Genomic DNA, 6,000 nt, shown 5'->3' with positions numbered 1-6,000 from the left:
GTGCCCTCGAGCATTGCGCGTAGATCATCGCGAATCTCGAAACTCACCAACGTGTCAACCGGCGCGCATGTAGACGTGTTCCCGAGTAGATTGCTCGCTGTTTCGAGCGCTTCTCTTCGCATCGCGGGCGGCTGCCGATCGTGCGGCAGATCGGGTCTCGGGTGGCATCTCGGGGGAAGGACGAGGTGAAGGGGAAGACTGCCACCGAAGTAGAACGAAGGAAATCGTGAAAAGGGAAAGGGAAGTACACTTCTAGGTCGGTGTAGTGCAATACGCACCTGAAAAGGGGGGTGAAAAGAAAGGAAAATATTTGGATATGAAAAGTAGTCCGGGTTGGGGGACACACGTGTGAATAATTGCACAGTTTTAATTTTTAATTATTTAATTTTATTTAGTTAATTAGTTGGCATTGATTTTGCTGACACTAGATTAGATCTAGGATCTAGCGCCGCGAGCTACTGTAGTGGCTCCGGCGGGGCGATATATACCTTAGCCCTCTGACCACCAAGTCAGTAAAGGTAACCCGAGTTGCCGGAGTTGAATGTCGCCTTGGTCGAAGTCCGTCTCTACCAAGACGCTCCCTTTTACATAAGCCTACGGCATCCTTCAGCGTTCGGGGGTCCCATTCCTTGTCCCTTTATTTCCCTATCGAACCCGAGTTGCCAGAGTTTGATATCGCCTTGGTCGAGGCCCGTCTATTACAAGACATTCCCTTCTACTCTAGCCTACGGTATCCTGTACGCTCGGGGGTCCCCTTTTTCCTTATCATTTTTCCTGTACTTCCCTATCCTAATTTCCCCTAATCTTGAGTTGGTCCCACCTTGTAGGATTGCCATCCGCAACGTGACGTCATTAGCCATCGGGCTTCTGTGTTGTTGCACCAGTGGTGCTTTTCTCAGCGTTGGTTCCATCGGAATCTGGTTGCGACCGATCCGGTGTTGGTACTTTGCCATCGGGCAGTACGATGTTGTAGCGCTGCTACGTTTTCTTCTTTCCCGACGGGCTACGTTGCGACGTCCCCGTCGAAGACCTTATCAAGGGTATAAGGTGTACAAGGCGCTCTTCGAGCATTGGATTTACGACCCATCGGACCAAGTTTACCTAGACTCCCCTCCGAACTCGTCGAGCAGTTGCCTTTACAAGTCTCTACCACCATTTACCGATCCCGGGCTGGGCCCTTCTCTTTGCCCCCCTCTATCAGGGATCCGAGCTACTGCGGGCCGCAAACCCGCTTAAAGAGGACAGGGAGCTTCGAACACTCCCTAGCGCTGTGCCGGTGGCAGTTGTTGTTTTTGTTGTTGTTGTTTGTGTTGGACCGTCGGACCTTGGTCTCTGCCTGACAGGCGCATTGCACTACAGTCGGGAGACCAGTGTAGTAGGACGCGAACCGAGGAACACGTGCTAAAACAAGGGTCGTTGGTGGGGTCGTGTACGTGGAGCTCGGGGGAAGTGGTAAAGACTGGTGGGCGACTGTAAAACCCAGGGGTGCTCGCGAACCTCGGAATCTAGGGGCGAACGACGCAGTGCTCCCGACCCAGCGGGGCTAACACACGGCCAGCGAACCGTGCGTGCAAGCGGGGAGGCAACACGCGACGCGGCCACGACGGTCCTATGGTGCGAGCGAGAGACAACGAGAGAGCGTGAACGAGGAAGGGTTAGTCGAATGTCTGCCCAAAAACCAGAACGAGACTGCGTCCTTGGTCCTTGGTTGCTTGTCCCCAAACCCACCCGGCGCAAGCGCCAATGACACTATATACTACTAGATCGCAGTCGAGATCTAACGGCTAGAAGTCGTGGGGCCGGGTCGTGGTGCACACGTGTACAGTTGTGGTGGTAGGTCCACGTGTGAGCGTGTCGTTATCAAAGTGAGCTTGGCTGGTGTACATGGAGCTTGGTACTGTACGTCGGACTGCTTGTGTAATCTAGATACGCGTGTACACGAGTCGCGCGAAAAAGAGTACTAGAGTACACGGGTTTATACCACAGACGTCCATGTTGACCACTTAATTGAAGTGTTCGAGCTGATTGCTCCCAGTGGATTGAAGTTGAAGCTTGCGAAGTGTTCCTTCGCGCAATCACAGACCAGGCTATTGGGGCACGTCGTGGGAAAGAAAGGGATTGAGGTGGATCCCGAGAAGACATCGATCATTTGGGACACCCCCGAGCCGCGCACAAGGACGGAGTTACGAAGCTTCCTTGGGCTAGCGGGGTATTACCGCCGATTTATCCCTAAGTTCTCAGAAGTATCTGCATCGTTGCATGCTGCTACTTCTACCAAAGTCGAATTTGAATTTACGGAAGAGATGCGAACCGCCTTCCAGGAGTTGAAGAATAGGGTGACGTCTCCTCCGCTGTTGGCGCTCCCGAACTTTGACGAACCCTTCGTGGTCGATACAGATGCATCCAACGTGGCAGTGGGAGCAGTTTTGGCTCAGAAGAAGGAAGACAAGAAGGTTCACCCGATACAATACGCCAGCAGGACGATGACGGAGACTGAGAAGAAGTACTCCACCTGTAAGAGAGAAGCATTAGCGGTGATCTTTGCGCTAAAGAAATTTCGGGTGTATTTGCTCTCAACGCAAAAGTTGAAGTTGATTTCGGATCACCAAGCGCTTCAGTATGGGTTCAAAAAGAAGGACATCCACGGTAGACTTGCCCGTTGGTTGGATTTCCTAGCGGAGTACGAATTCGAGATATTTTACCGCCCGGCTGAAAGAATTGTGCCGCTGACTTTCTCTCGCGTCTACGAGAAGACGATGACAGGCGCGAGGAGGATGAGGGGGACCTGGTATGTGCTGCCGCTTTTGCGAAAGGAGATATTCTGGAAGCCATGGAACCTCATGTGCGGGACACGTACCGTTATCTCGAAGACGAAGAGATGGTCGAGCAAGATGCTGCGCAGAGGCGCAGAATCAAGAAGAACTCCAGGCGGTTCCTCGCCTGGAACGGAAGGCTGTTTCGCAGGACGAAGAATGGGATCAGAACAATCCCTTCTCGGGGGACTCGACTGAAGATATTGCGGTCGCTGCATGACGACATTGGCCACTGGGACGCTACAGCTACGAAGCAGTTCGTCCTTGAGAGGTACTGGTGGCCGGAAGTTCATGGTGATATCTACGCCTACATTCGTGGATGTGAAGGCTGCCAAAAGGCTGCGCCCATCCCGACGTACAAGAGCACGGCGGTGATACCAGTCCCTCAGATCTTTGAGACATTCTCGATAGACTTTGCGGGACCCCTTCCCAAGACGAAGAACGGAAAACGTTACATCCTGATAGCGGTCGAACATCTGACTGGTTGGCCGTTAGCTTGGGCAACCGAGACCGCTACGTCTGCGGAAGTTGTCAAGTTCGTGAAGGAGGAGATCATCCATTCGTTTGGTCCCCCTCGGACTATAGTCTCAGATACCGCAACATGTTTCAGCGCGACAGCGTTGAAGAACTTCATGGCACAACAGGGAATTTCATGGAAACCGGTTCTCGCCTATGCTCCGATGTCCAACGGAAAAACGGAGCGTATGGTTAGTCCCATCAAGCGTTCAATTCGGAAGACGCTATTAGGTCAGGGTGCCGCTACCTCTAAATGGGAATCAGCGTTGAAACAGATTCTCTACCGGTACCGTCGGCGTTGACTGTCCGACGGGTTCTCCCCGTTCGAGATGATTTATGGAGTGAAGCCGCCCTCGTAACCCCAGACCGAGTCGAACCAAATCCGGTGGGGGGCGTTGAGGGGCGCAACTTGAAACTGTTAGCGACCCTCGCGCTCCGAGCGACGAGAACTGCTAAACAGTTGGACAGAAAGAGCAAGAAGATGGCAGTTCTCTCACAACGCCAATTTGACGTAGGCGACCAGGTTCTGGTTGCCCGAGGAACAGCCTTGGGAGGGCTACGGAAGTGGCCTTTAGGAGAATTGAAGTACTACGGCCCCTGCCGGTAGTACGGGCAAAAGCACCCGCGGTACACACTAGTGTCGCCTGGTTTACGCTACAGTCGACGGGATATCCACGCAAGGCGTTTAATCCCCTTTATTCAGAAACCCGCACATCTTATGTAGATGTGATGCATGTGGAAATTGCCCCATGGACTGGTGCGGGGATAACTACGAGGAGTAGGAGGACAGAGACGATGTAGTTGAGAAACTTCGCTGGGATTGGACTCTCTGCGCCTTTTAAAGTCTGTCAGAAGAGTTGTTGAGGGTTGCAGAAAGAGTCAAAATGAGACATCAACGGGAGTCAAGGTTGTCCGACGGAGGGGGGAAATGTGAATTCTAGCGGAATGAGGAAAGAGGAGGCCGTTCGATCAAGAAACGTCGATGCTATAGGAGTTACTGTAACGCAAGGGGTGGCATTGTGAGCTGTGAAGGTGGCGGAATGGTCGGAACGACTACAGGAGACGTCTACAGGCAGGATGCGTCGGTGTATATGTGGCTGTGAGACACTGGAACTACGGCAGCGTATGATTCAAATGGATTAGTGCATAATTCATGCGTAAGTTGGTGAATCTCTGACCGCATGCAGCCTTGTATGTGAGCCACAGGTCGTAGGCTTGATCAGTTGATGCGATCGTCACGTAAATGACGAGTTTGTCGAGCCAAAGGGTGATGAAAGCATGCACAACTTGTTTCTCGATCTGGTTCTGGAAAGCTTTCACTGGAAGTCAGGCCCGGGAGTAGCCGTTGAGGATGGTAAGTCGTCTTGGTCCACGAAAACTGACGTAATACACTCGAGGTTACAGTTTGCCAGATAGAGTAAGACGGTGCTTGCTCATTTCTCCGCGACGAAACGAACGTGGCCGAAGGCTCAGGAGGCGCGGAAACCACGCGGCCTGAAGCAAAGGCGACGCGAGACGAACGCAGGCGGCCTCGCTACCAAGCGCAAGATGTTAGACCTTCCCGCCAGTGGAAGCCCTCGCCGTCTGCCTGGTCCGAGCCATGTCGCACAGAGAGTACCGCCCGAAGGACCACAGACCTCTCGTGCGTGGCTCGCAACGTGGCGCGTTTCAAAGAAGTCCCGGAACGGGAACAACCAGAAACGGAGGCTCAGGCGACGCGGAGACCACGCGGCCTGAGGCTCAGACAGCGTTGAACGATTAGCGGCCGGAGGCCCGGGAGACGCCGAGACCACGCGACCCGGGGCTACGGTGACGCTAAACGTGAAAATCCACAAGTTCAGGCGACGCGGGGACCACACCGCCCGAAGTTGAGGCTGAAGTGCGGGAGGCGGCGCGAGAAAGAAGCGGTGCGAGCGTAGTCTGTGCAAGACGGCGGTGGAGCGGATGAAGTAATGTGCAGCGAAGACCGCGTAGAGAAAGGCGGTTCGGTGGAAAAGTGGAGAGACGATGGCAGGGGGGGCCAGAGCGGTCACGCGAGGGAGCGGGGCCAGTATATTTACGTGCAACGGCAGCCGCGTGGGCTGCCCTGGCGAGGGGGTCATGTGAGATATTTTAAGGGAAAAATTGCATTCTACTGTAGAGGGAGATTTTATTCTGTAGTCCGAGATTTTATTTGAATTTTAGAGAAGCGCACGCGGACGGCCCGGCGGAATCCGGGCCGGACGCGTGGACGCTTCTGGAAGGAATTACGTTGAAATAAAAGAGAGGGGGTGATGGGCGCTGCGGGGAAAAGGTGGGCCACGACTCGGCCGACCCTCACGACGGAACGGCACGCTCCCCAAACCGCCTCCCCCATTTCACCAACAACAGTGGTCTCGCACGGGGCAGCACTAATGGGTTGGGTCCCCTATACCGCGAAGTCATGTCAACGTGACGTCACAGCATACAGAACGCAAATAAATACACCTATCGTCGAAAGGGTTTTCAAGCAACGCAGGCCGAAATCATAAAAAAGCACACTGTATGATATCGCAAAACACACGGCGGGACCGATTCCGGGCTCGGATTGGCTCTACAATAAAAGCATGGACCGCAATCTTAGAAAACCTTTGCGAAACGCAAATAAATACGCGAAACGCCATAGAGTACAGTATCAAAAAGTGCGGGCAAT

The sequence above is a fragment of the Chondrus crispus genome, genomic scaffold (genome assembly GCF_000350225.1).
Source record: "Chondrus crispus Stackhouse genomic scaffold, scaffold_69, whole genome shotgun sequence".
NCBI lineage: Eukaryota > Rhodophyta > Florideophyceae > Gigartinales > Gigartinaceae > Chondrus > Chondrus crispus.
This window is presented reverse-complemented; position numbering follows the sequence as displayed.